The following is an 18,734-nucleotide window of genomic DNA, read 5'->3' as shown; positions in this document are numbered from 1 at the left end:
TGGCCTAGGCCCTGTACTCTTGGTCTTGGATTAGAAACAGTTGAAAAACGCTAGCCTAGGCCCTGTACTCTTGGTCTTGGATTAGAAACAGTTTGGTAAACGCTGGCCTAGGCCCTGTACTCTTGGTCTTGGATTAGAAACAGTTTGGTAAACCCTGGCCTAGGCCCTGTACTCTTGGTCTTGGATTAGAAACAGTTTGGTAAACGCTGGCCTAGGCCCTGTACTCTTGTTCTTGGATTAGAAACAGTTTGGTAAACGCTGGCCTAGGCCCTGTACTCTTGGTCTTGGATTAGAAACAGTTTGGTAAACGCTGGCCTAGGCCCTGTACTCTTGGTCTTGGATTAGAAACAGTTTGGTAAACCCTGGCCTAGGCCCTGTACTCTTGGTCTTGGATTAGAAACAGTTTTGTAAACGCTGGCCTAGGCCCTGTACTCTTGGTCTTGGATTAAAAACAGTTTGGTAAACCCTGGCCTAGGCCCTGTACTCTTGGTCTTGGATTAGAAACAGTTTGGTAAATGCTGGCCTAGGCTCTGTACTCTTGGTCTTGGATTAGAAACAGTTTGGTAAACCCTGGCCTAGGCCCTGTACTCTTGGTCTTGGATTAGAAACAGTTTGGTAAACCCTGGCCTAGGCCCTGTACTCTTGGTCTTGGATTAGAAACAGTTTGGTAAACGCTGGCCTAGGCCCTGTACTCTTGGTCTTGGATTAGAAACAGTTTGGTAAACGCTGGCCTAGGCCCTGTACTCTTGGTCTTGGATTAGAAACAGTTTGGTAAACGCTGGCCTAGGCCCTGTACTCTTGGTCTTGGATTAGAAACAGTTGAAAAACGCTAGCCTAGGCCCTGTACTCTTGGTCTTGGATTAGAAACAGTTTGGTAAACGCTGGCCTAGGCCCTGTACTCTTGGTCTTGGATTAGAAACAGTTTGGTAAACCCTGGCCTAGGCCCTGTACTCTTGGTCTTGGATTAGAAACAGTTTGGTAAACGCTGGCCTAGGCCCTGTACTCTTGGTCTTGGATTAGAAACAGTTTGGTAAACGCTGGCCTAGGCCCTGTACTCTTGGTCTTGGATTAGAAACAGTTTGGTAAACGCTGGCCTAGGCCCTGTACTCTTGGTCTTGGATTAGAAACAGTTTGGTAAACGCTGGCCTAGGCCCTGTACTCTTGGTCTTGGATTAGAAACAGTTTGGTAAACCCTGGCCTAGGCCCTGTACTCTTGGTCTTGGATTAGAAACAGTTTTGTAAACGCTGGCCTAGGCCCTGTACTCTTGGTCTTGGATTAAAAACAGTTTGGTAAACCCTGGCCTAGGCCCTGTACTCTTGGTCTTGGATTAGAAACAGTTTGGTAAATGCTGGCCTAGGCCCTGTACTCTTTGTCTTGGATTAGAAACAGTTTGGTAAACCCTGGCCTAGGCCCTGTACTCTTGGTCTTGGATTAGAAACAGTTAGGTAAACGCTGGCCTAGGCCCTGTACTCTTGGTCTTGGATTAGAAACAGTTTGGTAAACGCTGGCCTAGGCCCTGTACTCTTGGTCTTGGATTAGAAACAGTTTGGTAAATGCTGGCCTAGGCTCTGTACTCTTGGTCTTGGATTAGAAACAGTTTGGTAAACCCTGGCCTAGGCCCTGTACTCTTGGTCTTGGATTAGAAACAGTTTGGTAAACCCTGGCCTAGGCACTGTACTCTTGGTCTTGGATTAGAAACAGTTTGGTAAACGCTGGCCTAGGCCCTGTACTCTTGGTCTTGGATTAGAAACAGTTTGGTAAACGCTGGCCTAGGCCCTGTACTCTTGGTCTTGGATTAGAAACAGTTTTGTAAACGCTGGCCTAGGCCCTGTACTCTTGGTCTTGGATTAGAAACAGTTTGGTAAACGCTGGCCTAGGCCCTGTACTCTTGGTCTTGGATTAGAAACAGTTTGGTAAATGCTGGCCTAGGCCCTGTACTCTTGGTCTTGGATTAGAAACAGTTTTGTAAACGCTGGCCTAGGCCCTGTACTCTTGGTCTTGGATTAAAAACAGTTTGGTAAACCCTGGCCTAGGCCCTGTACTCTTGGTCTTGGATTATAAGCAGTTTGGTAAATGCTGGCCTAGGCCCTGTACTCTTGGTCTTGGATTAGAAACAGTATGGTAAACCCTGGCCTAGGCCCTGTACTCTTGGTCTTGGATTAGAAACAGTTTTGTAAACGCTGGCCTAGGCCCTGTACTCTTGGTCTTGGATTAAAAACAGTTTGGTAAACCCTGGCCTAGGCCCTGTACTCTTGGTCTTGGATTAGAAACAGTTTGGTAAATGCTGGCCTAGGCTCTGTACTCTTGGTCTTGGATTAGAAACAGTTTGGTAAACCCTGGCCTAGGCCCTGTACTCTTGGTCTTGGATTAGAAACAGTTTGGTAAACCCTGGCCTAGGCACTGTACTCTTGGTCTTGGATTAGAAACAGTTTGGTAAACGCTGGCCTAGGCCCTGTACTCTTGGTCTTGGATTAGAAACAGTTTGGTAAACGCTGGCCTAGGCCCTGTACTCTTGGTCTTGGATTAGAAACAGTTTGGTAAACGCTGGCCTAGGCCCTGTACTCTTGGTCTTGGATTAGAAACAGTTGAAAAACGCTAGCCTAGGCCCTGTACTCTTGGTCTTGGATTAGAAACAGTTTGGTAAACGCTGGCCTAGGCCCTGTACTCTTGGTCTTGGATTAGAAACAGTTTGGTAAACCCTGGCCTAGGCCCTGTACTCTTGGTCTTGGATTAGAAACAGTTTGGTAAATGCTGGCCTAGGCCCTGTACTCTTTGTCTTGGATTAGAAACAGTTTGGTAAACCCTGGCCTAGGCCCTGTACTCTTGGTCTTGGATTAGAAACAGTTAGGTAAACGCTGGCCTAGGCCCTGTACTCTTGGTCTTGGATTAGAAACAGTTTGGTAAACGCTGGCCTAGGCCCTGTACTCTTGGTCTTGGATTAGAAACAGTTTGGTAAATGCTGGCCTAGGCTCTGTACTCTTGGTCTTGGATTAGAAACAGTTTGGTAAACCCTGGCCTAGGCCCTGTACTCTTGGTCTTGGATTAGAAACAGTTTGGTAAACCCTGGCCTAGGCACTGTACTCTTGGTCTTGGATTAGAAACAGTTTGGTAAACGCTGGCCTAGGCCCTGTACTCTTGGTCTTGGATTAGAAACAGTTTGGTAAACGCTGGCCTAGGCCCTGTACTCTTGGTCTTGGATTAGAAACAGTTTTGTAAACGCTGGCCTAGGCCCTGTACTCTTGGTCTTGGATTAGAAACAGTTTGGTAAACGCTGGCCTAGGCCCTGTACTCTTGGTCTTGGATTAGAAACAGTTTGGTAAATGCTGGCCTAGGCCCTGTACTCTTGGTCTTGGATTAGAAACAGTTTTGTAAACGCTGGCCTAGGCCCTGTACTCTTGGTCTTGGATTAAAAACAGTTTGGTAAACCCTGGCCTAGGCCCTGTACTCTTGGTCTTGGATTAGAAGCAGTTTGGTAAATGCTGGCCTAGGCCCTGTACTCTTGGTCTTGGATTAGAAACAGTTTGGTAAACCCTGGCCTAGGCCCTGTACTCTTGGTCTTGGATTAGAAACAGTTTTGTAAACGCTGGCCTAGGCCCTGTACTCTTGGTCTTGGATTAAAAACAGTTTGGTAAACCCTGGCCTAGGCCCTGTACTCTTGGTCTTGGATTAGAAACAGTTTGGTAAATGCTGGCCTAGGCTCTGTACTCTTGGTCTTGGATTAGAAACAGTTTGGTAAACCCTGGCCTAGGCCCTGTACTCTTGGTCTTGGATTAGAAACAGTTTGGTAAACCCTGGCCTAGGCACTGTACTCTTGGTCTTGGATTAGAAACAGTTTGGTAAACGCTGGCCTAGGCCCTGTACTCTTGGTCTTGGATTAGAAACAGTTTGGTAAACGCTGGCCTAGGCCCTGTACTCTTGGTCTTGGATTAGAAACAGTTTGGTAAACGCTGGCCTAGGCCCTGTACTCTTGGTCTTGGATTAGAAACAGTTGAAAAACGCTAGCCTAGGCCCTGTACTCTTGGTCTTGGATTAGAAACAGTTTGGTAAACGCTGGCCTAGGCCCTGTACTCTTGGTCTTGGATTAGAAACAGTTTGGTAAACCCTGGCCTAGGCCCTGTACTCTTGGTCTTGGATTAGAAACAGTTTGGTAAACGCTGGCCTAGGCCCTGTACTCTTGGTCTTGGATTAGAAACAGTTTGGTAAACGCTGGCCTAGGCCCTGTACTCTTGGTCTTGGATTAGAAACAGTTTGGTAAACGCTGGCCTAGGCCCTGTACTCTTGGTCTTGGATTAGAAACATTTGGTAAACGCTGGCCTAGGCCCTGTACTCTTGGTCTTGGATTAGAAACAGTTTGGTAAATGCTGGCCTAGGCCCTGTACTCTTGGTCTTGGATTAGAAACAGTTTGGTAAACCCTGGCCTAGGCCCTGTACTCTTGGTCTTGGATTAGAAACAGTTAGGTAAACGCTGGCCTAGGCCCTGTACTCTTGGTCTTGGATTAGAAACAGTTTGGTAAACGCTGGCCTAGGCCCTGTACTCTTGGTCTTGGATTAGAAACAGTTTGGTAAACGCTGGCCTAGGCTCTGTACTCTTGGTCTTGGATTAGAAACAGTTTGGTAAACCCTGGCCTAGGACCGGTACTCTTGGTCTTGGATTAGAAACAGTTTGGTAAACCCTGGCCTAGGCCCTGTACTCTTGGTCTTGGATTAGAAACAGTTTGGTAAACGCTGGCCTAGGCCCTGTACTCTTGGTCTTGGATTAGAAACAGTTTGGTAAACGCTGGCCTAGGCCCTGTACTCTTGGTCTTGGATTAGAAACAGTTTTGTAAACGCTGGCCTAGGCCCTGTACTCTTGGTCTTGGATTAAAAACAGTTTGGTAAACCCTGGCCTAGGCCCTGTACTCTTGGTCTTGGATTAGAAACAGTTTGGTAAATGCTGGCCTAGGCCCTGTATTCTTGGTCTTGGATTAGAAACAGTTTGGTAAACGCTGGCCTAGGCCCTGTACTCTTGGTCTTGGATTAGAAACAAAAAAGTGCAACACATATAACTAGACATATCCGGACTCTGTAGAAGAACAATTTTATTGTACATAGCTTAGACTTTTATGTTGCTCATGTGCTTTACCGTTTATGCAGGGGGTGCCACTGGCCCACCCAATTGTGTCCTGTTTCTGTAGCGTGACTTTACTTTTAAATGCTCTGTCTTGAGTATTTTTGTTTTATTTGTTTGCTAAAATAGAAATTCTGCATTTTTAACTTGGGTGAAAAGTGTTTTGTAAGAGTTGATAATAATGTAAGATAAAGCAAAGTCCATTATTCTGTATTCAAAGGTGATTGACAAGTAACTTCATGTGTTTATGGTAATATGTTTGAATAAACTACAGCAGAAAGAAGTGCATTTCAGATATAAAATAAGGGAAAAGGTATACATGACAAAACATAATATGTTCCAAGTTTATGGAATAAAAGATAGGAGTGCAAAATAAATAGCCTATATATATAGCCTACAATTAATTATTTCACTGATGACAACTCAAACCAATCTTCAGCTGCACACATTTAAACCCCCCTAGAGCACGGGTTCCCAAACATGACCATGTAAAAAAAGTGACATAATTACAAATGATAGGCTAACTTTTTTAATTAGGGCTATGAAAGTATTTTACGAATCAGTCTGACAGACCTTTGGCAGTATTTCAATCTGAAGCAGTATGGTGTTTTGAAGTGACTGAAATCAGAATCAGAACGGTATTATTGGCAATCATTTTGTATGATATTCTGTGTAGAAAATAACATCCCCTCTTGGCACAGACATCAGTTCAACGTCTAGTTTTTTGATTTACATTTGGTTGAGTTGTCAACTAGCGTGAATTCAACGTGAAATGAACCAAACAATTCACCATGTCATTGAATTTAGGCTAACGGTTGGATAAAAAAAATACGTAATTCCCTTAGTTGATGACTTTTTGAAAATCCAATCAGTTTTCCCAAGTTGATTGAACATCATGACATATATTTTTTGGTTGAAATGACGTGGAAACAATGCTGATTCAACCAGTTTTTGCCCAGTGGACATCTTTAACCAGGTTTCCATACAAAGTAGGCTACATGTCAGATAGCATATTTGTCGGTAAACTTTCCAAATGTTGACAAAACTAAATAAACCTACCTTAACAAGATGGAACCTTTTTGTGTAGGTAAAATTATTTATGTTAGAAATGGCGGTGGTAAGCCTTTATGCGGAAATATTGATATAATAACCATCATATCAAAGTAAACTTGGAGTCAGGAGATGATGTGTAATGTGATTCTCCCACTATGACTCGGGAAAGCATGCAGTTTATTAGGCTACAGATTAAATAAATGATGATAAACTTCACAGGGTGGTGAAAGTGCACGGTGATGAGCTTGTGGCACTTTTCCAATAAATATTGAGGTTTTTATTTTGGTGACATGATGGTAGATGCTTGGTTGCGTGTTTGTCATGTACAAATAATCTCACTCTTTTGTCCATAATAATCTCATCATGTACTATAATATATTTGCGCAATGTATCTGCGAGCGGGCACATTCGATATAAAACTATTTTTATTTTATTTATAAAACGACCAGTAGAATTGAAAATGCAATGGAAACCCATTTAAATTGTATTTTTTATTCGGTACATTTGAATTTAACCGCAAATGTTATTTTTATGTGCACTAAGTCATCACACACAGCCTTTTATCCACAGCAAGTCGATTTGATAGAAACACATCTCCAGTGAAGAAATGCGCATATTTTTTTTTTTAGATAAAATGAACCCTGTATCACCAAATATGTATATTTTCATTTACAATTGTATTTATCCATGAAATAAATAACAACAGCACATCCAATAATGTTATTGTAGACTAGGCTACTCCCATATCATATAAACAGAGTAAATAATAGAAGGCGACTTTACCGTTAGGCTATTAACATAGTAAAAGAAGAACCGTTATCGACACGAGGCTAAATAGTAAATGTTTTCAAACAAACCAAATAGCCAATGCGTATCACACAGTAAATGTTTCCAAATAATATCACAATCATAAACTAGCCATACTTACGATTCCTCCACAATTACTTCCATCCAGTTCATCATAATAAGAAAACTGTCTGGACCAGATCATCACCTTCATCACCACTCCTCTTCAAAGTCACTTCTAACCCATGTGTCGTGGTAAACGATTTAGTTTCCATATTTCTTTATGCACAAAACAAACAAATAAACAAAATTTCTGCCTCACGGACGCAAAGGCGGTTCTAGCTTGTATGGCTCCCTGGGTGAACCCCCAGGGAGCCAAATAAACAACACAAATAAATAATCATAACATTTAAAATTATAGAAATATAAAAAAATATATATACAAAAATAAGACTCGTAAATTTCAAAAAGAAGTAACAAAGACAAATATAAACAAATTTGTCTTGATTTGGCACTCGAGCATCAATACATTACCCATCCCCCAAGAGTTAAGACTAAACCAATTCACCTTGGTGGTGTGCAGACTGGTTTTATATTATTCTTAACGATTTCGCACAAACCAGAAAAAAATACAACAATATTTATGTGAAAATATATATTCACAGTATTATGAATGAATTGTGGTTTATTTAGTAGCATTTTGTAGCGTGACTGATTTTACGAATTGCATTAGTACTGTACAAGAGGTGCGCTCTTTGATAGATTCCCCCGCTCCACCTACCTCGGGCTTCCAGTGGGGAGACGTATGGTCAACCTACCCCCGCCCCCCTCCCCATCTCATACTTCTGAGTGGGAGACCTTCCCGGGCAGTAGCCTGCCTAGCTCACAAACTAGAATCAGGGCACCCACTCCGACAAGGATAATTGACCCACAGTCCCACACGGTGACATGATATCATTGATGTGACGTGCAAATGATCGATAGAAAACCGATCGCGCAAATGTCACTATTCCAAATGTTTTTGTGCGGGCGCCCTGTGCCACATTGGGCGGCTGCCCATGTCGCCTATAACTAAATCCGCCACTGCACGGACGTGTTGACGACCTCGTTGGCGTCACCGAGTTTCATCACTCAGTGAGGCTTCGGTCAGATATTCTGTGCTTTGGTATACAAATGAGCAGTGGCGATTTTAGCATGTAAATCTTGGTGGGGCAAAAAAAAAAAAAAAAAAGAAGCATGCCAGCAAAGATGCATGCCAGCAAAGTCAATACACAATACAACACAACATTAAACAATACATTTATTGCACTATAACGGTGACAAACGGTTCCCACAAACTGTTAGGGCCTACATAATGCTGTCCCAACAGCAGAGTCCCAACAGCAGTCCCAACACCTTATCACTGCTACACCTGGCTATCAGCGGAGCCTTCTCTGGCAGCGAAACAGTTCATTCAGCCTCATTTACTGCCTTTTAAAAAAACATAGCTGATATGGCTGACTTGTTAAACACATGTGATTTCTACTGACAATTGAAATGTACAAACTATAGCATAAGGGGACGGCGAGCGAGCTAGGACGGATGTAGTCAATATAACTACTTGTTCAGCACATTTGAAATGTACAGCGACAGAATTCAGAACAAAAAAAAAACAGAAAATCCGTGCTTTGGTATACAAATGAGCAGTGGAGATTTTGTCATGTTCTTACAGTATTCTCCCTGTACACCAAGTCAGAACTGTAGGATAAACCATAGAATAAATAAAGTGGGTATATAAGAAGACAATGAAAACTCTTACAATATTCAATTATTACATTTCTCTAAAACAAGCTATAGGCTACATGTGCACCACCAAGTCAGAACAGTAGGTTAAATTAAGAGGGGGAAATGGACCAAATTATTAGGGTGAGGCACATGGGCCACTAACAGCTTGCTACACAACATACACTTAGTATTACTTTCTTAGCTATAGTATACATGTAATTTATGCAGTAGCATACAATACATTTTTGGACTCAGTGCTGTGCTCACTTGAACAAGAAGGTGGCGCGGTGGTCCTTCATGGGGAAATTTTATCATCAAACTTTGTCATCAAAGTCTGGCATTCTCTGGATTTATGGTGCTTTCAAGACAACTGGGAACGCGGAAATAAACAAGGTTGAATTATGAGGACATCAGTGATCTTCAGGTCGTAGCTCCAGAAAGAGGCCCGAGTTCCTGACATGCAATTCCGAGTTGGATGACCATTCATAACGTATTTTCCCAGTCAGAGCTCGTTTTTTCCACGTTCCCAGTGGTCTTGAACTCACCGAAGTCTGACATTTCCCATTTCTGAGTTTACAGTTGTTTTGAATGCGGCAGAAGTCATGCTGGATTGAGAGCAAGGCCAACGTCAAATGTTTATCCTTTTAAGTGTAGAAAATACACCCTTAAACCCAGAATTGGACCACACACTCCACTGAATAGCAGGCTAGTGATTGCTTTGCAATACTTGCAGTTAGTCACTGATTCCTTCCAAACCACTCTAGCATACTGAATTTGCGATTTCCAACTTGTTGTGTAATGTTTATGTCCAATGGCCGATGAGCATCAATTTGTTTTATCTATAATTTCTCTTCATTATTTTGCTTCATATGACAAGGATTGAAAAGGATTCGCCAGTGGATTGTCGACTTGATACATGATGATGACTGATAGCTTCCTAGCTTAAATTTTGGAAAGTATGATGTTGACATAATCAGTCCAATCAAAGCTACTGTAGATATTTTTTATTTATTTATTTTTTATTTCACCTTTATTTAACCATATAGGCCAGTTGAGAACAAGTTCTTATTTACAACTGCGACCTGGCCAAGATAAAGCAAAGCAGTGCGACAAAAACAACAACACAGGGTTACACATAAACAAACGTACAGTCAATAACACAATAGAAAAATCTATGTACAGTGTGTGCAAATGTAGAAGAGTAGGGAGGATAGGCAATAAATAGGCCATAGAGGCAAAATAATGACAATTTAGCATTAACACTGGAGTGATAGATGTGCAGATGATGATGTGCAAGTAGAGATACTGGGGTGCAAAAGAGCAAGAGGATAAGTAACAATATGGGGAGGAGGTAGTTGGATGGGCTATTTACAGATGGCTGTGTACAGGTACAGTGATCGGTAAGCTGCTCTGACAGCTGATGCTTAAAGTTAGAGAGGGAGAAATAAGACTCCAGCTTCAGTGATTTTTGCAATTTGTTCCAGTCATTGGCAGCAGAGAACTGTAAGGAAAGGCGGCCAAAGGAAGTGTTGGCTTTGGGGATGACCAGTGAAATATACCTGCTGGAGCGCATGCTACGTTAGCGTGTTGCTATGGTGACCAGAGAGCTGAGATAAGGCGGGGCTTTAGCTAGCAAAGACTTATACATGACCTGGAGCCAGTGGGTTTGGCGACGAATATGTAGCGAGGACCAGCCAACGAGAGCATACAGGTCGCAGTGGTGGGTAGTATATGGGGCTTGACAGTACACAATGCAATGAAATGCTTACTTGCAGGTTCACCTTTCAACAATGCAAAAACAATACAAAAAGTAGTAACTAAGTGAATCATGGAAATTTACTTTTTTTTACACTACAGTTCAAAAGTTTAGAAATGTCCTTGTTTTTGAAAGAAAAGCAATTTTTTGGTCCATTAAAATAACATCAAATTGATCAGACATACAGTGTAGACATTGTTAATGTTGTAAATGACTATTGTAGCTGGAAACGGCTGATAAAAAAAAAATGGAATATCTACATAGGCGTACAGAGGCCCATTATCAGCAACCATCACTCCTGTGATCCAATGGCACGTTGTGTTAGCTAATCCAAGTCATTTTAAAAGGCTAATTGATCATTAGAAAACCCTTTTGAAATTATGTTAGCAGCTGAAAACTGTTGTTCTAATTAAAGAAGCAATAAAACTGGTCTTCTTCAGACTAGTTGAGTATCTGGAGCATCAGCATTTGTGGGTTCGATTACAGGCTCAAAATGGCCAGAAACAAATAACTTTCTTCTGAAACTCGTGAGTCTATTCTTGTTCTGAGAAATTAAGGCTATTCCTTGCGAGAAATTGCCAAGAAACTGAAAATCTGGTACAACGCTGTGTACTACTCCCTTCACAGAACAGCGCAAACTGTCTCTAACCAGAATAGAAAGAGGAGTGGGAGCACAACTGAGCAAGAGGACGAGTACATTAGAGTGTCTAGTTTGAGAAACAGACGCCTTACAAGTCCTCAACTGGCAGCTTCATTAAATAGTACCCGCAAAACACCAGTCTCAACGTCAACAGTGAAGATGCAGCTCCGGGATGCTGGCCTTTCTATATGGAAATAACAGGCATAAGACAATCCTGTTTACCTGTAGAATGGAATAGGTTATAAGACCTCTATGATTCATTTCATTTGGTCAGTTCTACTACCTCAGCATTGCCCATTTTAAACAGGGAGCCAGTGGCTAACAAAGTGGCTAGCCAGTCAAGTTAGCTAAAGCAGAAACAAAACCCATCAAATACACTCGCTGAAAATAAACACTTTTCCTAATATCATGACTTAAATCAACATCCTTAGCTTGCCCATTCACTAAATATACTGTTAAATAACTCTGACTGAAAACCAATAGTTTATGGATGCTGAGCACTAATGCTATCTTATTAGAATTAGCTAACCCTTAGTCTCCCTCAGCATGTCTACTGTAGCTAGTTAGCTACCACCAACCCTGCATAAACCTGTGGCTAACTCTGCTGCTGCTGCACTTTTACTTTCTGGCTGCTCTCCACCTCATTCACTACTGCCTGCTCGTTCTCAACCGGTTTGCTTTTTTTGTCTCTCTTTCAGAAGAAGCTCAGAATATCCATATTTGCTCTGTGCAATGCTGCAGACCCTGACCGAGTGACAGGCGTTTTGCTGAGTAATGACTTGACATCTAACCGGTGCTGTAGTAGTGGGGAGGGGTCAAGGGACGTGAGCGGTCCACTGCATTGTGAAAACTCGACCAATCACCGCAGGCACAGGCGCTTCACTCCAGGGGCTTCTTGCTGTGCCTGCTACTGTATAGCGCAAGTGATGCTCGGTTATGTAAAGATTTTGGGGCTAGGCCCCAGAAGCCCAGGCCTAACGATGCCACATATTTTTTTGACAAAAGCAATGTCCCCGCCAAAAACATTGCAATAGAAATGGCAGCTATAGTGGCAGCTAAAGATCGACAACATTTGTATCCGTTCGACAGGGGTGGACTTTTCTTTTGTCAAACTTTCTTTACTGGGAAAAATGATGATGGAAACTATTATCAGCTAACAACTCTCTCATGTCTCGTCATTGAGCAGCCCAAATGGGGAGGTTTCTATGGATACTCACAGATGCAGAGGAGCACATGGGCCAGCGCAGGGAGCGAGGGACAGACCGAGATGGATCAGACAGAGATGGATCAGCTATGGATACTAATGGAGGAAGTTACTGTATTTCTCATTTTGGGTTGAGCAATCGGGCAGGGGAGAGTAGGGCTTGAACGTCACCGCCATTGCTTTTCTAGTTGTCTGAATGCAAGTTTCACTATCCAATTATCTCAGATCTAGGCTACAGGAGTGCAAGTTTCTCCATTGCACGGATAGTGGTGATGGGTTGGCACATGAGAACTAGATGGTCATTTTCCAAACCAGATTTTTTTTTTAAACTTGCTCTTTAAAATGATTTTTGTGAGAGTTGAAAAAGTTTTACTTCAGTGAAAAGCAGTGAAAAATAATCAAAGTAAAAAATATTTCAATATTTATTTGATAGACTACTATATCAGCCTTAGTACTTTGGAGTGTTGGGCAGTTAGATCACATATTTAATCACAATAACTACACTTTTATACCACAGTATATGCAAACTGTAATAATAGAGGACAGAAAACAAAGAGGCATTGGTGAAGTTTAAAATCAAATACAAAAGTTTATTTTATCACAACAGTCTAAATGGACAATAAAATATATGACCTACGTGGAAGATTAAACTACCAACGGGACATTCAAAACTGTAATATCTTATGCTTCACTGAGACGTGGTTGAATGACGACACTATCAACATACTGCTGGTTACATGCTGCACCGGAAGGATAGAACCTACCTAGAGAGTTTCATCTGTATTTTTCATAGCTACATACCACCACAGTCGGAGGCTAGCATTGAGACAGCATTGAAAGAGCTGTATTCCACTATAAGCAAACAAGAAAACGCTCACCCAGAGGTGTTGCAGGGAAACTTAAATCCATTTCACCAAATTTCTATCAGCATGTTAAATGTGTAATCAGAGGGAAAGAAAACTCTGAACGCATACAAAGCTCTCCCTCGCCATCCATTTGGCAAATCTGACCATAATTCTTTCCTCCCGATTCCTGCTTACAAGCAAAAATTAAAGCATGAAGCACCAGTGACTAGATCAATAAAAAAGTGGTCAGATGAAGCAGATACAAAACTACAGGACTGTTTTGCTAGCACAGACTGGAATATGTTCAGGGATTCCTCCAATGGCATTGAGGAGTACACCACATCAGTCATTGGCTTCATCAATAAGTGCATCGATGACGTCGTACCCACAGTCACCGTACATACATACGCCAACCAGAAGCCATGGATTACAGGCAACATTGGTACTGAGCTAAAGGCTAGAACTGTCGCTTTCAAGGAGCAGCACTCTAACCCGGAAGCTTATAAGAAATCTCGCTATGCACTCCGACGAACCATCAAACAGGCAAAGTGTCAATACAGGACTAAGATCGAATTGTACTACACTGGCTCTGACGCTCGTTGGATTTGGCAGGGCTTGCAAACCATTACAGACTACAAAGGGCAACAGTGCCGAGAGATGTCCAGTGACACGAGCCTACCAGACGAGCTAAGCTACTTCTATGCTCGCTTTGAGGCAAATAACACTGAAACATGCATGAGAGCACCAGCTGTTCTGGAAGACTGTGTGATCATGCTCTCCGCAGCCGACGTGAGTAAGACCTTTAAACAGGTCAACATTTACAAGGCCGCAGGGCCAGACGGATTACCAGGACGTGCACTGTGAGCATGCGCTTAACAACTGGCAAGTGCCTTCACTGACATTTTCAACCTCTCCCTGTCCGAGTCTGTAATACCAACATGTTTTAAGCAGACCACCATAGTGCCCGTGCCTAAGAACACTAAGTTAACCTGCATAAATGACTACGGACCCGTAGCACTCAGTCTGTAGCCGTGAAGTGCTTCGAAAGGATGGTCATGGCTCATTGAGACGGAGCAGCAGAAATCCATTAGGTTTCCATAGGCGAACACACCACAGGCAGCCAGCCGTTGGCACCTTAATTGGGGAGGACAAGCGCATAGTAATGGCTGGAATGGAATAAATGGAACGGTATCCAACAGATCAAACACATGGTTTCCATGTGTTAGATGCCATTCCATTTACTCCATTCCAGCCAGTATAATGAGCCGTCCTCCACTCAGCAGCCTCCTGTGGTACACACACATACTGTATACACACACACACACACAGGCATGGAGGCACGCACACACACGTGCACACATACAGCACTCTGGTCTCGTGGGATCATGTGTGTGGTGAGGGGAATAGAAGGTGAATGTATGAGTAGTAGTATGAGCTGTTGGTATGAAGGAGTGAGGTAAGGATATGGCTGGTTGGGGGTTCCAGGGAAGGCATATGAGCAGAGAAATCAGCTCTGGGGTTATCATCTCTGTCCAAAGATGGAGAATGTGGCTGCCAAAATATGAAGTGTGTGTGTGTGTGTGTGTTTGTGAGTGAAACAAGACTAAGCAGCAAGCTTGTCATTCATGGCTCAGCACAGTTTGACATTAAGCGGGCTTTACTTGATCCAACATCCTCCCTGTAGCACACAGCAAAATCAATGGTGTACATTTCACTCTGAAAGTGCTACATTTAAGTTATTTTCAGTGAACACGAGACCCACTGTACTGGTGTTAAAATAACACTTTTGAATATTTAACCTTGTTGCAGGGTTCCCAATTCAACTCTTACAGTGTTCAAATTAACTTGATTGTGGTGTTTGCGTATCTCTACTGTAGAGGAATATGCAACACCTACAGTGTAAATTATAACCCATGATGTAGAGTAAACTGGTCTCACTTTGCTTAGTGCTGACACTGTTTTCTCAGTGTAAGACATTAACACCTGTAGTGTTACAGTAAATAGTTTTGGAGTGGAATTTTAACACTGTATAATGCAAAGCCTAATTTGCATATTTCCTATGGTGCCTTTCTTTTTCAAGTGAATTGTACAGTTACCACCTATGACTTTATTTGTTAGTGACAGAGACATGGTTATCAAATTATTTCATTTTAAAGGCCTGTGGCTTTCACCAAGTGGGTACCTAGGGAAATGCCATCATCATCATTAAAATGTAACTATATGACAATACATACAATATTTCATAAGCCCGTAATTTGATGTCCTAATTTTACCCTAACACAGTGGTGTTAGGAAACTACTGGTTTAAAGGCCACATCAGGCCTGCAAATCACATTATGTTGCCTGCCTTGCATAGTGATGTGTAATTCCTATTGGAATCCAGCCAAAGTTAGGCTATCCAACAGATGGAATTTTTGTTCACCCTGAAACCTGCATTCAGAATGACTGTCAGGGTTAGGAAAGTTGATAAAAAAAGACAACCTAAACCATTTTAAACATCCATGTAGAACAGTCATTCTGATTCCCATGTAGAACAGTCATTCTGATTCCCATGTAAAACACTAATTCTGATTCCCGTGTAGAACAGTCATTCTGATTCCTATGTAGAACAGTCATTCTGATTCCCATGTAGAACAGTCATTCTGATTCCCATGTAGAACAGTCATTCTGATTCCCATGTAGAACAGTCACTCTGCTTCCCATGTAGAAAAGTCATTCTGATTCCCATGTCGAACAGTCACTCTGCTTCCCATGTAGAACAGTCATTCTGATTCCCATGTAAAACACTAATTCTGATTCCCGTGTAGAACAGTCATTCTGATTCCTATGTAGAACAGTCATTCTGATTCCCATGTAGAACAGTCATTCTGATTCCCATGTAGAACAGTCATTCTGATTCCCATGTCGAACAGTCATTCTGATTCCCATTTAAAACAGTCATTCTGATTCCAATGTAGAACAGTCATTCTCATTCCCATGTCGAACAGTCATTCTGATTCCCATTTAAAACAGTCATTCTGATTCCCATGTAGAACAGTCATTCTGATTCCTATGTAGAACAGTCATTCTGATTCCCATGTAGAACAGTCATTCTGATTCCCATGTAGAACAGTCATTCTGATTCCTATGTAGAACAGTCATTCTGGTTCCTATGTAGAACAGTCATTCTGATTCCCATGTCGAACAGTCATTCATTCTGATTCCCATGTAGAACAGTCATTCTGATTCCTATGTAGAAAAGTCATTCATCCTGATTCACATGTAGAACAGTCATTCTGATTCCCATGTAGAACAGTCATTCTGATTCCCATGTAGAACAGTCATTCTGATTCCCATTTAGAACAGTCCTTCTGATTCCTATGTAGAACAGTCATTCATTCTGATTCCCATGTCGAACAGTCATTCATTCTGATTCCCATGTAGAACAGTCATTCTGATTCCTACGTAGAACAGTCATTCTAATTCCAATGTAGAACAGTCATTCATTCTGATTCCTATGTAGAACAGTCATTCTGATTCCCATGTAGAACAGTCATTCTGATTCCCATGTAAAACAGTCATTCTGATTCCCATGTAGAACAGTCATTCTGATTCCCATGTAGAACAGTCATTCTGATTCCCATGTAAAACACTAATTCTGATTCCCGTGTAGAACAGTCATTCTGATTCCTATGTAGAACAGTCATTCTGATTCCCATGTAGAACAGTCATTCTGATTCCCATGTAGAACAGTCATTCTGATTCCCATGTAGAACAGTCACTCTGCTTCCCATGTAGAAAAGTCATTCTGATTCCCATGTAGAACAGTCATTCTGATTCCCATGTCGAACAGTCATTCTGATTCCCATTTAAAACAGTCATTCTGATTCCAATGTAGAACAGTCATTCTGATTCCCATGTCGAACAGTCATTCTGATTCCCATTTAAAACAGTCATTCTGATTCCCATGTAGAACAGTCATTCTGATTCCTATGTAGAACAGTCATTCTGATTCCCATGTAGAACAGTCATTCTGATTCCCATGTAGAACAGTCATTCTGATTCCTATGTAGAACAGTCATTCTGGTTCCTATGTAGAACAGTCATTCTGATTCCCATGTAGAACAGTCACTCTGCTTCCCATGTAGAAAAGTCATTCTGATTCCCATGTCGAACAGTCACTCTGCTTCCCATGGAGAACAGTCATTCTGATTCCCATGTAAAACACTAATTCTGATTCCCATGTAGAACAGTCATTCTGATTCCCATGTAGAACAGTCATTCTGATTCCCATGTCGAACAGTCATTCTGATTCCCATTTAAAACAGTCATTCTGATTCCAATGTAGAACAGTCATTCTGATTCCCATGTCGAACAGTCATTCTGATTCCCATTTAAAACAGTCATTCTGATTCCCATGTAGAACAGTCATTCTGATTCCTATGTAGAACAGTCATTCTGATTCCCATGTAGAACAGTCATTCTGATTCCCATGTAGAACAGTCATTCTGATTCCTATGTAGAACAGTCATTCTGGTTCCTATGTAGAACAGTCATTCTGATTCCCATGTCGAACAGTCATTCATTCTGATTCCCATGTAGAACAGTCATTCTGATTCCTATGTAGAAAAGTCATTCATCCTGATTCACATGTAGAACAGTCATTCTGATTCCCATGTAGAACAGTCATTCTGATTCCCATGTAGAACAGTCATTCTGATTCCCATTTAGAACAGTCCTTCTGATTCCTATGTAGCACAGTCATTCATTCTGATTCCCATGTCGAACAGTCATTCATTCTGATTCCCATGTAGAACAGTCATTCTGATTCCTACGTAGAACAGTCATTCTAATTCCAATGTAGAACAGTCATTCATTCTGATTCCTATGTAGAACAGTCATTCTGATTCCCATGTAGAAAAGTCATTCTGATTCCCATGTAAAACACTAATTCTGATTCCCGTGTAGAACAGTCATTCTGATTCCTATGTAGAACAGTCATTCTGATTCCCATGTAGAACAGTCATTCGGATTCCCATGTAGAACAGTCATTCTGATTCCCATGTCGAACAGTCATTCTGATTCCCATTTAAAACAGTCATTCTGATTCCCATGTAGAACAGTCATTCTGATTCCTATGTAGAACAGTCATTCTGATTCCCATGTAGAACAGTCATTCTGATTCCCATGTAGAACAGTCATTCTGATTCCTATGTAGAACAGTCATTCTGGTTCCTATGTAGAACAGTCATTCTGATTCCCATGTCGAACAGTCATTCATTCTGATTCCCATGTAGAACAGTCATTCTGATTCCTATGTAGAAAAGTCATTCATCCTGATTCACATGTAGAACAGTCATTCTGATTCCCATGTAGAACAGTCATTCTGATTCCCATTTAGAACAGTCCTTCTGATTCCCATGTAGAACAGTCATTCTGATTCCCATTTAGAACAGTCCTTCTGATTCCTATGTAGAACAGTCATTCATTCTGATTCCCATGTCGAACAGTCATTCATTCTGATTCCCATGTAGAACAGTCATTCTGATTCCTACGTAGAACAGTCATTCTAATTCCAATGTAGAACAGTCATTCATTC

This window comes from Salmo trutta, chromosome 7 (genome assembly GCF_901001165.1).
Source record: "Salmo trutta chromosome 7, fSalTru1.1, whole genome shotgun sequence".
Taxonomy (NCBI): Eukaryota; Metazoa; Chordata; class Actinopteri; order Salmoniformes; family Salmonidae; genus Salmo; species Salmo trutta.
This window is presented reverse-complemented; position numbering follows the sequence as displayed.